Below are 22,732 nucleotides of genomic sequence, written 5' to 3'. Positions count from 1 at the left end.
GACATTAAGGTCAGAGAATGAAAACAAGAAAGACCAATTATGCCAAAGAAACTCTGTCTGGAAATTGTAACAGAGTCGTAAGAATTATTATGCCAATTAAATACATTTATTTATTAATTTGTTTCTTTCCTCAGAGAAGAGCAATTCCACAGTGTTATTGATTAGAATATTTAGGTCCTAGAGTAAAAAATCTTTTTTACTGAGTCATGTCATGCTTCTTTTATTCCTTCATTTTTAAATCTAGTAAAATAACCTCTAACTCACGGAACACAGATGACCTTGTGCAGCTCAGCTATCATTAAATTATTAATATAAATACATTTTATAGTAGAAGCATGCATGGTGATCAGATTTCAAGGAAAATAGGTTTCTAAAGAAAGGAAGTGAGAAGAACTCATCCAGAATGTTAGCAAGAATTACATAACATGATTTTTTACTCTTAGTAGATAGTTGAAGAGCTTATTTCTTATGATTTTTGTCATGGATTTTCCATTGCTCTTCAGTGGGATACGGGGATTCTTTTAAAATCCTAGCCACAGGATCATGAGATGTGTATATTTTCTATGTGCAGATCCATAGTTTTCAAAAAGGACTTACTGTGATACTTTCTGTCACTACTCCTAGAAGTGATGGTCCAGCTCATCACTCGTCTCTGACTATTCTCTTCCTTCCCTCTGGAATACGTATCTCATGAAATGAGATGCACAGATGGCAGTTTTAACCATGCCCTAAGTAGGAAGGAATTTCCTCCTATGTATCCTGCTCTACTTTTTAAAAGAGAGGACAGAAGTAATACAGCCATTCATTATCAAATTTTCAATTCAGAATGCACTTTATCTGACTGTAGCCTGGTTTAAAAGAAATGAGTTCTCCACATTTCAGTCATCTGTTTTTTCTGTTGTGATGAAATGCCAGTAGCACTCAATAGCCTGTGCTACTGGCAGTAAGATCACTGTATTGATTATGGAACTCTTCCGTATCTAGGACTACCTGTAAAATAGAATATTTTGCTATGACATGAAAAAGTTGAATAGCAGAAAAAGAATTCCAAAACCTCAATGTAGCATCTACAGTACATCTCAGTACTGGCGAATAACTATTCTTGTTTATTCACAGTTAAAAATGCCCTTAATATTCTGTATATGAAAATGGTTGCCTGTACCATCATTGGAATCAGATGCAAGGCAAATATCCACAAGTCCTCTTATGAGTCCTCGAGGGAACATGAGACCAGCAGTAGAGATCTATAATCTAGTCAAAGTTTCAGCTTTCATTTTGGAGTAGCTGTATATAAGTTGCTCCTGTTCTACTCTTTTGATGAAGTGAAAAATCCTTCTGTATCATATTTTAATGAAGTAGCAAGCTAGAGATATTTGCAATACAGTACTCTCTGTATTTTTTCCTTGCTAGTCTACAACATGATTTTGACAATACTCAAACTTATTTTATTAAATTCCAAATAAGAAATTCAAAGGATTGAATGAATATGGACTGAATTTCCGTATATGTAATCTTTGCGCACAAGAATATTTTTGTCAGTGGAGAACAGTGAGGTAAACCGTGATATCAGAAATCTTGACATGTACATCAAAAATGGATTTCTCTTCATGTGTGAATGTGTTCCACAGAATAAAGAAAAATACAGTAGAAGAAAAACTAAGATTAGGCTCTTGGTGTTGAGTCTGACAACTGGATACAGGCCTGACACTCTGGAAAATCAGTAGTTGCAGCTATCTACCTTCTGAGGAGACGATAAGCTGTGTGCTTGGGATGCCAGCTCATAATTGTAAATCATAACATTTCCACCTAAAGTATCATTAAAGATTGGGTATTTAGTATTTATTTTTGACTTTCACATATAGCAACTGCAATTGTTACTCTGTATCTTAACTGTTTCTAATGTTCCCATTGCATAGGATATAAGGCTTAGGAAACCTTAACTTTCTGTAGTTCTACAGAATTAGGAATTCCTATTGATAACAGTCACTACCTATTGCCAGTCATAACTTTTACCTCACTTTTGAATTCACAGGTTTCCTTTAAAATCTTTACTTGACAACTTTCTTTTGCCAGATGTGGGGCTTCTTAACTCCAGAATCCTTATAGAAAAAACCACTTCTTTGGGAGGTTAAATAAGTTGTGATTTCTATCAGAGTCAAGTTATCAAAAATTCTTCTAGAGAAAAGATTTCTATTTGTGCTAGGAAAAAAAAAAAAGATGTAGAAGTGAGATAGTATTTATTAGGAGCATACTGTACCAGTTTCAGTTTCCATTTGACATTCATTCAGTGACCACAGAGTGAGTGGCATTATTTGGTCTGGTTTTGAATTTGAAGGCATGGGATCTCTGTAATAATAATAGCTCCTGCCTTGCAATGAGGATGGTTTGCCTTCCTCTTTCACTGCATATGGAAGTAGGACCTGTGATTTTGTGCTGAAGAAAGAGTTTCGTCAGCCCAATGTGCTTTGTAGAGTCCAAAATTCACCTCCAACCTGTGAAGTTTCTCTGCCAGATGCACTGTTCTTTATCCTCAGTTGCTAGGATATGTAATGACCTATATGTTAACCAAATTGAATTCTGAGAGATCCAGAGTAAGGCTATGATTTGGTGGTGGTGTGTGAATGTGACTGCATTGTATGCACCTTTGACTTATTTTTGTTTAAAGGATATGTGTCCCTCTTCTTGAAAATATGTAGGGTTTACCCTTTCCTCCCACTTTATATTGCCTGATTTTCCTACTGTGTATTCATAAGTGCTTTGTCTGAAAGTGGGTCTTTGGTTGAAGGTGCCTTGGAGCCACTATAAGCAGTCCTTCACAGCATTTCATTTTTGACTGTTTTCATTTGAGGATTTTTTATTCATGTGTCTGAATCTTCCAAAGCACGTTGCACGAGTGTTTTGTTTATTGTGAAGAAAGAGAGGCTACTTCTTATTCTGATGGAGGGGCCAGCACAGAGGATGCTCTCTGAATTCCATACGGCAGAGTAAACCTACAAAAGCCACATATTGAAAGAGAGATGTGAAATATATCTTCTGATCTTTCATCACTTTCAGTAGAAAGAATGTTTCCATGTTGCCAAATCCACAAAACGGATCTCTTACGAAACTTGTGGTTGATCTCCAGAAGGTGCTCTTTCCTCAGGCCTTCCTGATTCCCCCTACTTCTTTGTATCTTCACAAAAATTCTAAAAGCTTGACAGGTTGAAAATTACTATTGCATTATAAAAATAATCTGAAATTGGCCATTGTGCTCCAGCAGAGCTGGGGAGACTGAAGGGCACACAGACAAATGCATGTTTCTGTATATGCCGTACCAACATCCTCCTTTCCTCCCTTCTTGCCTCCCTCTCATAATGCCATTACAGAAACTTGATTCTCCTTAAGAAACCAAAAGAAAAAAAGTTTCGTTGAGTTACACCAGTGAGTCTGAACTGACTTTTGGGAATCACTCTTGATTTATATCTGTCTGAGAGTTAATTAAACTCTGAGGCTTAATGAGATTATTTAGGAACAGATCTGCACGTACCATGTGGCTTTGTGCAGGTGAATAGGTCCAGTGAAGGGACTGGGATTGTTCACCCTCGTAAGTTTTTGCAGAATCAGGTTTTTAGTAATAATTTCAAATTTTAGATTGTCTTTCAAGCTTTGAAGAGAATTTGAAATATTAAAATGTGTTTAATACATGCAAGAAGAATAGTAACTACAACTGAATTTTTATGGCTGTACTGAACTACTTTATATGACTACAAACACAGTCATTTCTGATTCAGAGTTTCTATAAAGTAAGTTTTCTAACACTACACATTGTAAAAGAACCCAGTGTAACCAGTTGTACATATTACAACAACAAAACTGTAATGCTTGATACAATAATTATATTGGCTGTCCCATGATGATTTAGTCAACATTGAATATAAGGCAGTCTTACCAAAAAAAACCAAAAAGAACTAAAAAAACCCCAAGCAAACAAAAACAAAAACAACAAAAAAAAAACCCCACACTTTGAAGAATGAAAGGGAGAGCATTTTGTTTCAGACAAAAAGTTGCTGCAACAGTAAATGTCACTATAAAAGCAAAAGACAGTATGAGGACAAGGAAGGAAAGGTGGAGCAGTGGTAAGAGACGTAGAATAAGAAGAGAGGATGATAATGAATGGAACATGACCGCGCAGAGCTGTGCGTGTTTCTGTGGGTCCGCGGCCAGCGGGGCTCGGGGCGCCGCTGCTCTCCAGGGTCCTGAACTCTCCGAGCCTCCAGGCTGGTCAGGGAGGAGCAGGGAGAGGAGTCGTTCAAATAGGAAATTTGAAGTGAATGAGACTAAAATTACTGGAAAAAATTAAATTTTAGATTAAATTGTTTGTGTAAGTAAGAACATGCAGCAATTTTATTTATTAATTTATTTATTTATCTATTTATTTGTTTATTTAGTTATTGCAGTAGGGATTGTGTTTTTCACATCCTGTGCATTTCCCTATGGTTCTCATAGGGAACGTGCATGGTTTTGCATATTTATGCACAATATTTAGAAAAGAGTTTGATGTGTTCTGCTGACACAAGTTTCCCATTGTTGCATTCCTTGTGCATTTGATCTAATCAAAGATATGTTTCCATTCTGCTTTTCATACTGAGTTAATTCCCTCTTCCAGTGGGCAAGCACACCACAGAGTGTTTCATTTACTTGTCATGGTGAGATCAGGAAATCTATTGTTAATTATTATGGTTTCAATTCCCAACTCAGCTGCCTGTGTCAGATGTGCCATTGTGTGAGTGTTTGACTATTAATGACTAGACGGAATATTACTATGTACACTGTGAATATGAGGGGTGTTTTTAGGCAAACTCTTCTAGAAAGAAAAAAATCAAAATGGTACCAGAAAAGTCTCTTATACAACTGTCCAATGATTTATTTAAGCACAAAACTAACAGTTTTATGTGCATATAGGATTAAGTGATACAATTCTTTCTTTTAAAATGCACATAATATGCTGACATAACGTAACATAACATTTAAAACACTTCATGAGTACAGAGATGGATACTGTTAATAATAATAGCAGATTCTTATTAATTAGAAAATATTATCACACCTATTTAAAATACTAGAAATACAAGAAAGATCAAATAAAATAATTAAAATCGTAGCTATCATACCTCATAATTGCATATAGATACAATTATTTTATTGCATATAGATACAATTCTGAGTAATTTAATTATTGTCTTTTGTTAATAGGAACTACCGAGTCAAAGAAACAAATCTAGAATCTCACTTTAAACTCCTAGCCTATACAAGTCCCAATGAGTTCCCCACATTAGAAGTTTCAGAGCTGAAGAGCAATTGTATGAAGAAGGCTTAGCTCCTCTTCCCATATGACATGGCAGGAGAGGGGGAAAGGAAGAATGTGTAATAATTTCCAAATGTTGGGTTTCCCCAGAATGATCATATATGAAATTTAAAACCAGCCGCTTCCCAGTAAAATTTTATTGACTTCAGTGGAGTATTAAAGTCTTTGGTCAGTAACCATTAGGAGTTACAATAGTGAATGTGTTCCCTTTCTGTAAGTATCAAGCTGTGCAGTTGGACTATTTGTGCAAAAACTATAGAATGTCCATTTTCTTTTGCAAAGTATTATAGCAATCCCATAAAAACATTACTTATTTTAAACAAGGTATCCTAATATAGTATATACAAGCAGAATACCAAATTGTATTTTGCTTTCTTTTGTGACTGCCTTTATTTTAATATGGCATTAAATAAAGAAAGAAAGGACATTTTTATAATTACAATTAATAGGAATATAATAAATTAATAGACTTAATGTTTTAAAAATTGGTTTTCTTACTTGTTACTAGCATTATCTTAACCCAAAATTTGCAACAGAAATTTTGAGAACTGTTTTAAAAGGGGTTGTATAATATATAGGGACTAGTGAGGACTGAGCAAACATGCAGTTGAGCAAATAATATCTAGCAAGTAATAACATGGAAGCACAGTGCAATAATACTAGTTTGAGAAGGCTCAGTCAAGAGTCTTGTTATTTTGTAATATTACATCCATTCCTCCTGCAAATTTAAATTTTCTTACTCTTTCTGTCTCATTCCTACTAGTAGTAGGATCAGCATTGCACACAGGATTAAAGAATGCTTGCTAAAATGTAATTTAGCTCTTCTTAAATCACGGTAAAATAACATTTGTGAAAAAACATTGTCATGTCATATTAGTGTTGATACAACCACAGTGATTTTTCAAATTTACACTTTAACTGACATTTACAGATCAGGAAATTATTTTTCTCCATGAAAAAGTCTTACAAATCAAATCTTACTATGCCTTGCTATTTAAAAGAGGAAAAAAACAAACTTGCAAAAATATTATTTTTGTTTAAAATTATATTTCATCAAAATATCATTTACATAAAAAGAGAATTGGTAAAATCTTTGACCAATTTTTTTTTTTTTTATTTAGGTAATTGTCTTTTCAACATACTAAGTGCTTTTAGCAAAAACATTTGGTGTCTTTATGGTTTCAGGTCTCAAATTGGATGAAAGAGAACTAAGAAGCAGTCAGAAAGATAGGTTAAGGATTTGTTTCTATTAAATTTTTCACATGACTTAAACACTGGAAATCTAGGAAGATTCTTTCCAAACTATTCTGTTTATTTTCTCAAACAAACAAATAAAATTAATTTTTTTTTTTCTATCAGACAAAAGATAGTTTTGCATAATTCAAAAATTGGTATCTTCCCAGTTCCAGACAGGGAAACTATCAACAGATGGCCAAAGTCATAGATGCAGGAAGACATTCCAAATCTAGTTTCAAATAAAGTCGGTCACATGCCTGCTACTCAGACCAGGTAGATATTTAATTTTTGCAGTCAGTGCCACAGGAGTTGTGTGATTATGCTGCTGTTTATAATAAAGAATGTGGCATCTTTGTACAGTACTTATTGTCTGGGAAGAGGGGAAGAGGTCCTGTAATAAGAGAAGTGTGCTGAGTCAATCAAGTGCCATTGGAAGAAGAGGTCCACACTGTGAATAAACCAGTAATTGGTATCTTGTGGTTACTCCTATTGTAATTCAATTAAACTGTATTGAATTCCAACAGAGGAAAGCGGTAGGGGCACAGATCCTTACTACCGTGCTACCATAGACTGTCCTACTGGCAGGCACTGGAAACCAATTAAAAAACTTACTTATCCAAAATAACACACTTAATGAACACACTGTCTGAAGAGGACTATAATTATCTTCTCCTTCTCATCGTGAGCCTGAACAGGCAATATTACAAGCTTAAGGAGAAACAGTTGAACTATCCCAAGAAAGTTAAGTTAATATCCTCAAAAAAAATAACCAGACATTTTTATGGGATTTTTTCCCCATCGCTACCCACTTGTTTCTGCCAAAGTTATTAAGACTACTGTGTTTAGCAGTTAGATGAAGGCACTCAGTCTTCTCTGAGACACAAGTCTCAGAACTGGTTGGCAAAGTAGTTTTATAAAAGTTTGGCTGAAAGCTGTACATTCCATTCCCCAAATCCTCCACAAATTGAATAGTATGGGATTGAATTGTGCCCTCTACAAATTCTTTACAAAGGAGTAAGTTTCCTCTCTACTCAGCCCCAGTGCATCTGGAGTGCTGTGTCTGGGCTCCTCAGTATAAGAGCAACCTGGTGCTCCTGGAGAGGGTCCAGTGGAGGGCTGTGAAGATGACTGAGAGACTGGAGCATCTCTCTTCTGAGGAAAGGAAAGGCTGAGGGAGCTGGGCCTGTTCAGTCTTGAGAAGAGATTAGTGAGAAGGGACCTTAACAATGTCTGTAAGCATCTGAAGGAGGGGTGTCAACAGGATGGACCAGGCTCTTTTCAGTGGTGCCAAGCAGCTGGAAAAGAGCAATGGGTAGAAACTGATGCGCAAGAAGTTCCACCTGAACATGAGGAAAAGCTTCTTCACTGTGTAGGTGACCAAACACTGGAACAGATTGCCCAGAGAGGGTGTGGAGTCTCCCTCACTGGAAGTAACCAAGAAAAATCTGGATGCAATCCTGTGCAATGTGCATCATACCCACAGGGGAGAAAAAGCATGGGCATTTCAGCAGACTTGATGGTGAATTTCTTCCTCACTGTCAAAGGAATTTTGTTGCTTCTATTTTTATAATTCACCTGGTTTTTGAAGAAGGGAAAGTTTTCATCGTTTCTTCTTGTGGCTTCCCATAATTTGACAAGGAAAGGTCATGAATTCCAAAGGATATTTGTATTAAGGTAGCTAATCATCTCCCAGTTCTTTCTGTCTATTTTAAAGTCAAAGATAAAGACTAATCCATTCCATGGAAAGGCCTTCATTCGAGGCCTTCTCTTGGATGAGTCAGACCACACATCAAAAGGCTTATTTACAATGTAACTGGATTCAGACCACATCTCAGCCTTCTTTGACTTTCTTCTTTGCAGTCTTTAACCTGTGATGACAAAAGACTTTAGGTACAGCCAAAACCCAAACCAAATCTATCTCAAACCTGTTAAATTTTCTGATTATAACTTACAGTATTTCTGAGGGTGCAAGATGCTTAAAATGCTGTAAAATCTATTTTTGTTGTGGTTTGCCCCATTGTATAAATTATGTGTGTAACTTGTATGCGCTTGGATATTTTCGCTCATCAGTAATATTGATGTAAAAGATCTGAAGTCAATAGCTGCTTTCTTCCTCTAGAACTAATTTTGAAACATAGACTTGCAAATTCTATATCTAAAGAGTAATGGAAAAAGAAGCCATTTGTGCCCGTTTGCTGCACAAATTCAAAAAGACTTCATAAATACATGACATACCTGTTTTCTTACTGATTGAATATAGTTTCATTTTTAAGGATATACCTTTTCGACTTGCCTATAAATGAACTGTAAAAAAGATGCAACCTAGTTCTATGGCTTCTTTTATAAATAAATCCAGCCTTAAGGGTAATATTATTATAACTAAAATAGGGATTTTTATTGTTATTTTATGTAGATATATACATTTTTTTACTGTTTTGAAATTAACATTGCAAATATTGAGACCGTTTCTATCACAAAGTAGACCATTAATTTATTTTTGTCATGCCTCAATAATTTGATTATGTCTGTGTTGTTGTTTGAATTAAAGCTCTAATATTTAAAGGAGTATGATGTAAAACTAGTGATTCTTCTGGGAAACTCTCGAATTCCTCTCAAAAGATTTCAGGTGATAAAATTAATAATTAAAAAACCTGTATTTACTTCTTGAGTAAAGTATCAGTTTGTACTAATTTTTATTTTGATAAATGTTACTGCAGATAATTGTTATCTGCATGGTTGAGACATTCTTTCATCCATATTTATTACATGGTTTTAATTAATTATGTATACCTGTCTGTACACATTATTTACATACCTACTTGCATGTATACATACAGCCTTTAGATGGAAGATAATCCTCCAGTTTCTTCCAGTGGATTAGACCTGTACTTTTTACTGCATCAACATGTATAGTCTGAATGTCTTGTTCCTGTCAGTGTGTATGGCAGCCCAGACATTATAAAAGGCTTTTTTTGGAAGCCTAAAATCATTGCTCTATTTCTTAGAAATGAAATTACTTTCTTTTGAGAGTTGCAAGCCATACTTTGCTTGGTGACCACAGCATTTGCTTTTTGAAAAGCACTACTGTATTCAGCTTTGCTAAAGTGAACATTTTGATGTCTGTAATAAGTGTACGTAACATGTGATCCTCTTGCTTGTCAAGAAACTCATCACATTCAATGGGAGTTCTGTGCAGAATGACACAACTGCATTCTTGCAGCTGACTACATTGGAAATTTTTTTGGGTAGTCCCAGGATTTACACACTATTGTAACTACTCTTAAGTACCAGGCGGGATGATCTGTTTCTATTTGCTTTTTCAGCAATGATAGTTTAGGCCTATTTTTTAACTAGAAACAAGTTTTATGTTGACTTTATAGCAATAAAAAAATGTTGACGGTATCCAAGTTAGAAAACAATATATGTGCAATTTTGAGTTCTAAAGACATGTAGCTTGGCTGGCCCTGCTAGCCTGTTCGCATGACATGTCTCTTCTCTTCTTGCACTATTGTGGCTTCAGCAGGGTGAAAGGAGAAAACTATTAATAGAGTAACTATATGTGGCTATTCAAAGTGCCCAAAAGACTGCAGAATTCCACTTGTAACCAGAAACATAAACAATTGAGATGAAGTTGTTTTGTTTCCATCTTCTGTTGGTTCCTATGGCCTTCACTGTTGGGAGCATCATAAACATCTTCTAGTGTTAAGTGTGCACCAGTCATTAGATATCTTTCTACAAGGATATTCTTATGAGGGCATGACAAGAGTCCCACTTTTGACATTTTTTTCTAAATACATAATTAAATCAAATGTAGCAAAGTAAAAGTCTGGTGATTTTTTCTTTCCCATGAAGCCTGGTTTGAAATCAAGTCTCATATATATGTATATATATATATAATAGTTATGGGAGTTTTACCAGCCCCTTCAAGTCTGCCTTGGCTTCTGCCAAAAGCTCATGGACTATGGCAAAAATTTTGTCTATGATAGGAAAGATGTGAAGCACTCCTACTAGAGCATTACTGAAAAGAATGTGTCAGGGTTAAAAACCTAAGTCTCTTGAGAGTCAGAGCAAGAGAGAACTTTTAGTGTCAATCTAGTAGACATAATAGTAGCCTAATAATATGGTGAAGATAATCCATGATCTCTCATATAAGTTTTTTACCTCAGTATCCTAGAAGAAATCCAGACTGCTCCTTTGTGTACTTACCAAAAGAATTACCTTACATCATAAGAGTGATAGCATGGAAAGTAAAAGGTGGAAATCTGCATTCTGGGTGTAGTGCCAGAGGAACTGAAGTGTCTGTGGAGTTAATACAAGATGAGTAAATGGTTATTATATGTTGTTGGAAGCATTGGTAAGCATTAAAAGTGCCTGTGTTGGATGGTGGATGGGTAAGTAGGCTTTCTGGTGTTTAAAGACCTGAGTCTTTAAAAACATGGTCATAGGAAAATGGATTTAGATTTCTTCTGGAATAGATGATACATTACATCTACACGTTTAGTTTCTCAGAAAGACTGATTAAATGTGGATGCCTACTTTACCCTTTGTGCCTAGTTTTGCAGATGTTTCCTATTTGCTACCATTCTATAATGAGTGCAAAGGAATATTTTGGGTGAAACTGTGGTCTCTTTAAACGTGGTAGAAATTTTTTAATGGCAGCTAGGGTTAAAAATGCAGTATTTTATCAACACTCACAGTCTCTTTCCATATGATTTTCTTGTTTGCAAGTAATTCTGACCTTTGCAACAATACTTGGGTATTTCTTATTACTTGGCAATAACTAGGATTCTCACAGAATCTGAGTTCTTTCTGTCTTTTAGAGCCTAAATTCCAAAGCCCTGAACGTATGGTAGCTTTAATCAGGGTAATCCCAGGGAACAGGGCTATTGGATAGGCTACAATTCAGAGTCACTCTTAAGTATAATGGCCCTTACATCAAAGATACTTTGAATTGCAATATAATAATGTGAATAAAGAACTAGTAATTGTTTTTAGTTGAGCAGGGTCCCTTTGCTGATGAGAAATTAAATATGGCTCCAGCATAAATATTTAAGGATTGTATTGTAAAAAAGGTACAATTGGAAAGAATCTGTAAAGGGATACAGAACCAGCATAGCATCGGGGGAAAAAAAAAAAAATTGTTTATTTAGGAATAAGCCCCTAATTTTAAATATTTAGGAGTATCATGGTATCCAAACTATGTATGATTATTGCCACTGGAAAGTTTAATTGCATATCTTTGCGCTGTGCCTGCCTGTGTGGATTGCCAGCGGAGAGCTGGGAAGCAGAAGGATGCCTGATGATCTCCTCCGAGCCCTATTTCCCTCCCTGCTTTGTAATGTAAATGGCTAGTTTGAATCCCACCACGGATCCGTGCGCTCAGTCCCCGAGCATCCTCTCGGTTTTTAACCGGAAGATCACCTGACCGCCCCCCGAAGCTGCCCCTGACGGAGGAACCTCGGCGGCGGGGTCGGGCTGGGGTAGGTGGTGGCTGCGGGGGCCGGCGCGGAGCCGAGCGCTCCGGCGCTGCCGGGGGCGGAGGGAGCGGGAGCGCCGGGAGCGCCGCTGCCTCAGCCCCGGAGAGAGGCAAAACAAAAGAGCTCAGCTGCAGTTTTGTGTTGCTGTGTCTGGCTTAAGCAGAAGATTCTAGACATCCGTGCCGAAAAATCAAAGCACAGCTGAGACTACACCTACCGGGAAGATAATTTCTGTCCCCAGAATGGGCTGGATCCAGTACAGGTGGTTTGCAGATCATGCGAAGACAGACGGGATGAGAGCCATGGAAAGGTGGGATAGGCGCTGCCTTCTCTTTCTTGCCTTTTTTTCCTTCTCTTTCTCTCTGGATTTGTAAAGCAGTATAGCTGGAACCTGAGTTGGGGTCACTTAAAGAGATTAGGTGGGGTTTAATCCCACAGAACAAAACCAAGATGGGAGGCACTACTGTGTTCAGACAGATGTTGAACCCAAACTTGGGCTGAGTTGGACTTGCTGTGAGCGATCCTTGTGTAGCTTTTGATGTTTTCTTTGTTTAGAATAGTTCCTTCATGAAACACAAGGCTTTAAGACAAGCTGTGTGCCTCTGTAACAATTGTCAGATGACTGTTCCGATGCTAGTAGATTTTTGCCAGAGAAGCTGCAAATGAAGGCTTTGGAGGTGAGTTTATGGAAATAGGAAGAGCTGTTGACTTTGAATTCCTTGTGACGGGGACACGGTTCGAAGTTGAGCTGTGCTTGTTGTTGTACATTGTCTGAATTGTAACAATGGGCAGTTCGAGTAGAGCAAGTTTGAATGGTGTTTCTTCAGTAATTCCAAATACATTTCACTCGTATGATCTTTGGCTTTTCACAGAAGGCAAGGGATTTTTTTTTTTTTTGAGGAAAAAGCCAACAGATTTTTTTTAAATATCAAAGAACAGGAGCAAATTAGCATTTTTATTTGAATGGTTGTTGTTAACAGCAGCATGCCTAAATATCTAAAACATATCCCAGCAATTTCTCATTTCTCTTGCTGGGCAGATGCATTTCTTTTGTTCCTGAAATTTTTTCTCTGCCTCTTTAGAACAAAAGGAATTTCCTTTTATTCTTTTTTTTTTTTTTCCCATGGCAGCAAGAGAGTAATATACAAATTAGCAATTTTATACAGGTTAATGCTCTGCTTCATTCCGAAGTAAACTGCCTTAAGGTATTAGGAGGAGAGGGGGTGGGCAAACCGGGGGAGGCTTGACCGATGCCCAAGAAATACTGAATTCAGATGGATTTAGATCATACAGAGAAGCAGATCTTTATCTGTAACTGGATTTCAGCTCCATGTCATGCAAAATCTGCAGACTATAGCAGGGAGATTCTTAGCAACCAATAAATCAGATTTGTAATGGGCCTTTAAAAATGTCTGTGAGGGGTGACTGCCTGGGTCCCCTTTGGCCAAATTAAGATACAATCTGACAGTACAGTAGCATCTGTGTGCTGACATTTTCTCATGAACCTAGTGAAAAATGGCTCCAGATCTCTTGTTCATTCCCCAAAAGACAGTTTCTGAATAGCCATGCATTTTGCCCTTGTATTGTTGTTTGTTATAATCACCATTCTCTCTGATAATGTCTGACTGGCTTGTTTTGCTTTGCTTTCTTTGACTGTTTGACTGGCTGAGGGGCTATAGTGGGCAGTGGTTGTTTTACCTGAAAGCAGAACCTCATGCCAGTACTACTGCTTACAAAAGAGAAATAATTTTTTAAAGTGTGTATTGCAAATGTGTTGTATAAATCCTGCTAATAAAGCAGCTTATGCCAGTTCTGCTGAAATTAGGTAAGTGGGTTGAAAAACATGTGTCTTAGATAATGTGCCGCCCCCAATACAGGTGAAAAAGAAATGCCAGCCTGTGGTGAGTGCAACTGACAGGTAAAACTGAAAATCCTAAAAAAAGGCACCAGAATAAAGTCCTTAAAGGCCAGAGGTATACATATGGGTACAAGTGTTTATCTATCTAAGGGAGAAGTTCACATTCAGATACTACAAGAGCCAGGGGGGAGGAGGAGGAGGAGGGGAGGCACTCCTTTAATTGTACTACAAGTGTGCTGGGTGGAAAGAGCCCCGCATGGAATGGCCATTCAGTCTGACTCCGCAGCTCTGCTCCAACGTTCCTGAGCAGCAGCTGCAGCCCAGAGGTGGGAGATGCCTCTGTCTGCCCATGTGTGGGGTGATTGCAGGAGAGTGAGGAAGGGGACCGTGTTTTGCCAGAGGGATCTGTGCCAGGGGATTCTTGGGCTGACTGGGAATTTCACTCCAGTGGAAACTGCTTCTTTAAATGTTCCCTGAGATGAGGTGGCTCCATAGCACAAACACAGGGCAAGTAGGAGGCAGAAGGGTAGCTGTGAGAAGTTGTCAGTGGTATGGATCCTCTCCAGAAAATGTGGCCAGTGTTTTTTGTGACTGCTTAATAGTGCCTGCTATTAGTTGCTGCTTAGAAAGCATGTTGTGTGCAGTACTTATAAAACCCCCAAATGTTACTTGCCAGACTTGTTACGGTCTTTTGAGATTAATTATCATAGACCTAAATGCTTGCAGTTATGGTATAAAATTCCACTACCACTGGAAGGGAGCAAAAAAGGAACTTTAACACTGCATGCAGATCCCATTGCTCCTTCTGTACAGGTAGATAATTTGACAGTAGTAAACACTTGCTTCATGGAAAGTGACACAATTGCACAGTGGGATTGTGAAAAAGAAAACATCTTGCAAACCATCAGACAAGCAGAAATGTCAATGAGAGATGTTCAAATAAATAGAGTTAAAAACTTTGAGTGACAGAAAGATTCCAAATGCCTAATTCACACTGACCATAGGTATAAAGCGCAGGAATGCAGCAGCAGTTTTAGAAGGTAAACCAAACCAGGCTGATTTTCAGGTGTGTATGTACATAATCAGAATAAAATGAGAGTCTAATACTAAACAGGAACAAATTAGATTTCAAAACTTTACACATTAAGAAAAGCTGTTTTGAAGATCACCACAGGCAGAAAAGTTTCTAGAAGAAATTAAATGAGCAAATTTAACCCAAAAGAAACATGCACATCCAACTAGGAGCATTGTCTATTGATTATGTGATTATTAACTATAACATCATCTAATGTGGGATTTAACAGTGAAAATCTGATTTAAGAAATTAAGCATGACTTCTGACTTTTATTGTCATTACAAAGTGAAAACTGCCCAGGGACTTTGCTTGGAAATGCACATTTTCTCATGGTGCAGCACTGAGACACTGAACTTCTGTAAAGGGGGAGGAGAAACATAGAAATAAAATGGTGGCACTAGGAAAATTTCTCACCATCACTTTCTGCAAGCTGTCTAAATACATCCTGTGGATAAACAATAAAGGTCAGGATTGTCTTCTGGTTGTGATGAAAATAAATAATAACAAGAATTAGATAGATTAGTATATACTAACAGAAAAGAGACTTGGACCCAGAGTACTGAAGTCTGAGAAAATTATATTTACATTGAAGCAGTCCAAGTAGTGATTGCCAGCTGACAGACTCATCAAACAGCCCACCTATTTCCCATTTCAGCAGCAAATGCCTATACAGAAACCGTCATGCTCTCACTGCAAAATAAACTTAAGAACATTAAAGGCCATATAGTATTCCCAGTTGCCTTAATGCAACCAGTTTAAATCAAGTTTGTTGTAAATTATGTCACTATAACAGAGCTGAGTGTAGCCCACAGGGCCAAGAAAAGAGTATGGTCAGCATAATACACTTTTTTTTCCTTTTCCGTAAGAACATCCCAGCCATTCCTCTGTCATTGCTTCCTCATGTATATAGCATACCCCAGATCCATGTGTCTCTAGCACCAGACAAAAATTTCAGACAGATCTCTCTGATCACTGTTGCAACTGTTTTCTGACTATATTATGCTGTGGGATAAAGAGGATGGTTCATTTGATGACCTTTGGTGTTTGTGTACAAAGCATACCCATGTTTTAGTGACTGCCCACTATTTTGTAGGAAATGAAACATCAATAGTAGGGTTAGCTGAAAACTGTAAACTGAAAGTTGTCTGGGTTCATTCTTTCTCTGAGAATGGAAGGTTAGGTTGACTTTTTCAACTAAATAAAGAAAACCACTCTCACCTGGAAACACACAAGATGCTTCTAACCTGACATTGCAGTCTTTTCCCTGTCACCCTTCTAATTTCTTTGTATTTCTTCTCTCATACTTTTTTCTGACCATCCACAAACTTCTTTATTTATGTAAACCTTCTTTGATTTAACCTTACCCTTTGTGCACCTGTGACTTTTTTCTTTCTGCCCCAACTCCATGTTCTGGGACAGTGAGAAGCAATTTCTGCCACCAGGCCTTTCTTTAGTCCAGGTGAAGTCAGAATTGGGTGCTGGGGAGCTCGGTTATACAGAGGTCATATCCAGATGCCTACAGAACACAATACTCTCAATCTCATCAGTCTTTCTATGACAAAAAGGAAATTACTTTTCATCCCAACATCAGCCAAATATACCATAAAGAATTTAGCCAATATTCCCATGGTTCAAACTGCTGAAGGAAGCAATGAAAGCTGGTGGCTTTCTTGGGACAATTTTATAATCTGAATCTGTATCCTGAATACCTGTATGATCATATGAATGGTACTAAAGGAGAGTGGGGTTTACAGCTCAGTTCTGCCTCTGCTGAAATTGGTGCCAAGTTTCACTCTAGAGATGAGACAAGAGAACATTTAGTAGAGAAAATCTGATCTTGCAGAGGGGCTCAGGTTAAATACATTTTATCACCTTCCTGGCAAAGAAAACAAGCAAATAGGATTGGCAATGAGAGATCACTGAACCTCTAAACCCCCTTAACTGTTATCCCTTATGAAAATATGAACAACAAAAAAAAAGTGCCTGGGAAAAATTCTTTAATCTGAAGGTATTAGGAGTTAAGTCTTTACAGCCATGACAATCCCCATTGACAGAATTGCTCATAACCCAGAGGTGATGGAATACAAATGGGCATGGATGTGGGAAGCATTGCAATAAAGAGCACATCACAATAAAAGCTCTCTTTCTCAGTTATCCTTTCCTTTCCAGTCAAATAAATAAATTGCAGTGAAGTACAGTGTGAAGAATTATTGCAACTAGAGTGCTTTTCTGATGACAGAGATGATGTAAACTATAAAAGTCTGTCCTAGATAACAGAAATTAAAGATTTCTGGAAGTTCATAAAGATTTAGGAACTCTTAGAGTCTGGATTGATCCAAGCAGACTAATTGGATATGGATTGTGTAACTTCAGACTTGGTCATCTACTGAGAAACCTGCTCTGATGGGAGCACAGACCCTTGGCACTCCTGTGCTGTTCCTGCTCTCCATCTGTCTCCTCTCCCAAGGTCCTGGCTTAAATGTTCAGGATTGCTCATGACATTGGCCAAAGTTATTGGAGTGATTGTACTCATCTCTGTGACTACAGAAGCCATGGAGAGTCCAGGAGGTGATAATATTTGTAATGAAACATTGGTGAGCACAGCCTCTGCAGGGACAGGATCTTCAGGGCAGAGTTCCCTTTCATTAAAGGATTTTTCACCTTCAGAGTCAGCTTCTTGGAAGAAATTCTGAAAGGTAACTTGGCATCACCCTGTAATGCTATGCAGTCAGATACAATCCAGCATTTTGTATTTCAACAGTGCACTAACCCAAAGAGGTGTGAGGAACAGTGCCTTTGTCACTAATTAAGGTTCCCTATCGCATGGTTGGGATTAAGAACATCTAAAAGCAAAGGTTGATTATGACACCAGCCACTGGAATATTCCATAAATCTAGAACATCTGGGGAGAATTGCAGATGGCTGAATAAAGGAACTTGATCAGATCATAATTGTTCACAGTGTTCTATGACTGGGGTGATTGGAAGCATGTGCTACTGTCTTGAGCTCTGCAGCTCCTGACTCACAGAACGAGACTGTAGTTTTGGTGTTTCTTGTTCAGAAGTTGTAACAGAAAGAGTTTCTGGAAAACACAAGTGAACAGTTTGTGGAAATGTGAGTATCTTTGCACTCCAGAAATCCTTATGGGATGAGTGGTATCTATCCTTCAGACAGCACTAGGAGGAATTTGCTGCACAAAAGGAAAGGGTAACTCCAAACTTTCCTAGCTTTTGCATGACTGGATTTTAAAACCTGGAATAACTGAGAGGATAGCCTGTTCCCATTCTGTCATCACAGCTGTCAAAGGCTGTTGTCAAACCAACTGCAGAGATATAACCATCAAAAAACACCTGCCTGTGTGCCTATTGGAAAGTCCTTCTGAAAAAGGAGGAGTGTGCCAGTAGGGAGCTCTTTATTGTGTTAGGTTTTTTCCTTCTGCAGATTCAGCAGATGCTATATATTATCCTTTACAACCTTCAGCCATTTGGAGCTAGGACACTGTAATTATGTTCCCTGTCCATGGAAGTTACTGACTATTACTGTGTGAAATACGAGCTCTGCTCAGAATTCAAAACTAAACTGAGGAAGCATGTTTGCTGCTGCTTTCATACCAACAGAATAATGGCAGTCTTCATTTACAGTACTGTTCATTTACACTAGTAAATGCTCTCTGCCCTTTAAATGGTGGAACCTCTATAAAAATGCCTTATTGCTGATGTGTAAAGAAGTCAAATTCCCAGTGTTGACAGTTCTCTCATACAAGGAGTAGTTTACATTTGTGTAGTTCATTTTACCAAAAAATTCATAGGGGTTCACTCCTTCATAGGTGTGAAAATTTTACATAAACTGGGAGTCTGAGACAGAGAAAGTACACAACCATTTTTAAACAGAAGTAACTTTCAGTCATCTTTGTAGAGATAGTCAGGATCTGAGGGCCCTTCCCAACAAGTTGTCTTAATTACGCATTGCTCTTGGATTTGTATGTGGGTCAGTCTGTAAGTACCTGGACCCGGCTCCCTCAATGACTCAGTAGCACAGGAGAAAACAAAGTTGGGTTTTCTAGCTCCTGCTGCTCCTACTTCTGCAACCTCATACACATGAGAATTGCCTTCTGTGAGGTTTCATCATTTTCTGACTATAAAAATGTAGCCTGTTTTTATCTTGCTCTGTTCTCTTCTGAAGTTATTCAGAGGAAGTGAGATATGGTGGGTGCCTTGCACACTATTCCATTAGGATAAATAATGTATGCTGTCTATTGTGTTTAGAAGAATGCTTCAAAGAAAACTCTCCATGGCATAGTTGTGATAACAAGCAGGAAAGAAAGAAAAGGAGAGTGAGCACAAGAAAATGTAGGTGCTTTGGTATTATCTGCTAGTTCAGCATTACAGTGCTTGATACTAGTGTGCTTCCTTTGCCACAGCTCTTGGCAATAGCTGCAGCAGTCCATGGAGAAAGATGTGTAGCCTATAGCTGCCCTAAGAACAAGGAGAAAGTTTTTGTTGCTCTGTGCCTCCAGGAGATAATGTGCAGACTGTCCTTGGTGGAGGCACGCTGCACTGTGACCAGTTCTTGAATATTTTCTTGTGTTGTTCATTTCTTCTTCCCACTTCCATTTTAATAGGAAAGTCTCACATGTCCCCACAGTCTCTCAGGGGGAGGACTATGGCTTTTAAGAAGCACTGAGGTTCTCAGTTTGAGATTCTTCACCACATCAGGTGAATGAGGCTGCAGTAATTTCTAGAAATGTTGGTGCACCAGACCTGCCAACTCAGGCGTGGTAACTCTTGAAGTAGAGGACACACTCTTACCTCCTACCAAGCATTATTTTTTTATTGTACTCTGTGTTTGTCAATCACTTCTACATATAAAGCTTAGTATATGTGAATTATCCACTGTAATAAGAATATGTGGTCAGACAGTCCAGATTCCACCTCAGCAGCAAATACAAAAATTACTAGCAAAATATCTTAAATTTTTGATGTGGAACTTGCTTCCCTAGTTGGAGTAACAGCAGGGTATTTGGCCCAGCATCCTGCTTTTCACACAGGGAAGGAGTAGCAGCACCAGGCCATGTGGGGTAATATTTTCCTTTTATGCTTCCCAGTTTCCAATATTACTTGCCAAAATACTATGATATTTTCCAAGTGATATGACATTCTTGTTCTAAAGCACAAATTGTTATTTATGTGGCCACACAATGCAGAAGAAATGTTATTTCCAGCGTTGGTCCCATGGATACATGCTCAGTGGTGTGTATGTAACCAGACCTTTACACCTCAGTACAGGGTCACCCAGTCATGGAGGAAAAATGGTTTGTTATGCCTTCACCTGAGCTTACTGCTTCCTTGATGATGAGCCTCATATCTTCAAGCACATCAGACCTTCCTGCCATCATTACAAATACTTTAAAACTTTAAAAGTCAAAAGCTTTGAGTTTTGGCTAAGTCAGCATGTAAATCTGAAAATGTGTTTCATTTGTGATAAAGACATTTTTGTGCGTATGAGTCACGCCTGGCAAAGGCAAAATACAGTAATGCAAAAAGGAAAAACAGAAAATAAAAGGAATCAGAATAAACCCCTTTTCAGAAAATTACTATCAAAAACATCTATTGAAGTGTTTGACGTAGAATGTGCCTCCTCTTCTGGGATCATAGTATTCTCCATCATATCACCTCTTCTCTGTTACTGGAATATTTTCCCCCTTTTTTTTTGCAGGCATGCCTTTGAAATACCAGTTCATCTTACCACTTTGCATATGAATTTGGTTTGCCTATTTGTTCATCCTTTTTAAGGTTCTTCCACCCTTCCCCAAAGGTGTGAGGGGAGATTGGATTGAAATAGATAGATGTTGATGAACAAATGCATTTTTGTCTTTGAGTGCAGTTGTCTGTAAGAGACAGCCTCTGTTTGTCCTTAAAATTACTGACCCTCTCTCTGAAAATGGCTATCCTTGAGTCTTGGAGTGAACATCTTACACAGACAGAGACAATTTGCCATTGTCATCAAGGGTTTGTAACCAACTATCTCTGCACCAAGAAGTCAATGGGAGGGAGAGTGTTTAACAAGCTGAGTGAGTGCCATACAGGAAAACAGGGCATGGAGATCAGCTGAGAGCAAAGGGCTTGGAATAAAGCTCCAAAAATAAAAGAAATCCAACAATTCATAGAGAAACAGAGAAGGAAACCAAAATCAAAATTAAGATAAATGGGAAAGAAAAATTAAAATGAATGAAGGCAGAAACAGGAATACTTATGCACATCCTCAAGCTGTCATGGTAAAGAATATAAGACCAATAGCTTTTCCTCCACTTCTCCATGGAAATAAAACAATTACCACAAAACTATTCTATTTTATTCTTCAAAGAAGTTATTTAAAAGTCATTCCCTACTATGGAAAGACTTGACATCAGGAACAGTTATTGTCTCTCACAAGCCTTCTTTATGGTTACTGTTTAACTCAAATGCCAGAAAACTGACACACCATGCTATCTAACAGAAACGGATGGGTTTGCCTTATGGAAGCTGAGGAGTGAGGAGAAAAACATCCATGAAAAGAAAAATAATTGTGAGCTGGATTGTGTCCAAGGAGAGTTAAACGAGTGATAAAGTTTCCTTCCCCAGGTGGAAAGGTTTTCAGGGCAGTGGGGCCTACACTTTCACCCCAGGCTCTTCTCCTTGCTCCTGATGCTCATGCCATTCCCCTCTTGCTCTAAAACATCCATGTCCCACCATCACAATCTCCTCCCTCTAGAAGGACCCAGTATCCGGTGTGTTGTACAGGGCTCCTCTCCACCACTGCAGTTTGGGGAGGGGTGGATGTCAGGGCTTTCGCTGGGGCAAAGTCTTATGCAGGTTTTAAGCATCCTGGTGAACCATAGGCTGTTGAGGAAGAAGAGGGTGGAAGGGTGAAGATGGAGAAGCCCAGTCACTGTGGCCTCTATGCAGCATCCCTACTCATGAGAAAAGGCAGAGAGGAAGCAGTGTGAGAGAAATGGTCCAAAATCCTGGGTGCTTTGTGATATAATATTATATAAGAGCAAGAGAAAACTGTTTTTTGATAGAAAGTCACCTTTGACACTCAAGTTCCTTGAAGCTCAGCCTTAATGAAACCTGGCTAAATAAAACTCTAAAACATGTGCTTTATCTTAAAGTCTTTGAAGAAGCGTCTTCACTCCTGAAACACATTGAAGCTTTATTACAAGCCATACTCTGATCTGAGGCACTGTGGTGTAAATCTGCAATTACTCTCTCAGAATCAGTGGTATTTTCCTAGCAGTGGAAAAGAGGTTCATCCCTTCCTCCCAAGCAGGGGGATGAATTCGTTCTAAATCGCTGGCACTGTAAACTTCTCCTGACATAGTGCTGGCACTTACTTTCATCTGGAAGATTAGAATAAAGCATCAGCTTTCTTTTACAGTTATACTAAATTAAGTTAAAATCACGATGTTTTAAACCTTCTTTTACACTGTAGAAAACTTACTTTAGCTAAAACTCATACTTATTATTTTACTTTAAATTCTATGCTCAGGAGTGTTTCCCAGAACATGGGAATGCATAATAAAAACATGGAGAGCTAGTTGTCTCTGAAAAGTTGCTACCAATATTTCTCAGTTTTCACAGTCAGAGATGCAGTAAATTTCAGGGTGGGCCAAGGTTTGTCAGTTTGTAATAATGACAAAAGTGCTGGGTTTATCAGAGAAGCGGTGTAGTAGGTGGTTAATGAGGAGTCAGTGTTGCAATTTA

The 22,732-nt window shown here is 38.1% G+C and overlaps 1 protein-coding gene across 11 annotated transcripts in view; it reads left to right on the top strand.

Moving 5' to 3' along the window:
• The window catches only part of MAGI2 (membrane associated guanylate kinase, WW and PDZ domain containing 2), a 719,843-nt gene that overhangs the window by 316,946 nt on the left and 380,165 nt on the right, over positions 1–22,732 (top strand). The window contains exon 1 of one of the 11 annotated variants that reach the window (XM_042018454.1): positions 12,108–12,367. The exons of the other annotated variants lie outside the window; for them this stretch is intronic. The gene's annotated coding sequence lies outside the window, so the exon portion shown is untranslated. Of the gene's footprint in view, positions 1–12,107; positions 12,368–22,732 lie in introns of those variants that run through there. 11 annotated transcript variants of the gene reach the window in all.

Source organism: Corvus kubaryi, unplaced genomic scaffold, assembly GCF_017639235.1.
Source record: "Corvus kubaryi isolate FWS band 111438036 unplaced genomic scaffold, C.kubaryi_AGA036_p1.0 137, whole genome shotgun sequence".
Taxonomy (NCBI): Eukaryota; Metazoa; Chordata; class Aves; order Passeriformes; family Corvidae; genus Corvus; species Corvus kubaryi.
Note: the sequence above shows the minus strand (reverse complement) of the source record. Positions and strands in the feature narration are given on the sequence as shown.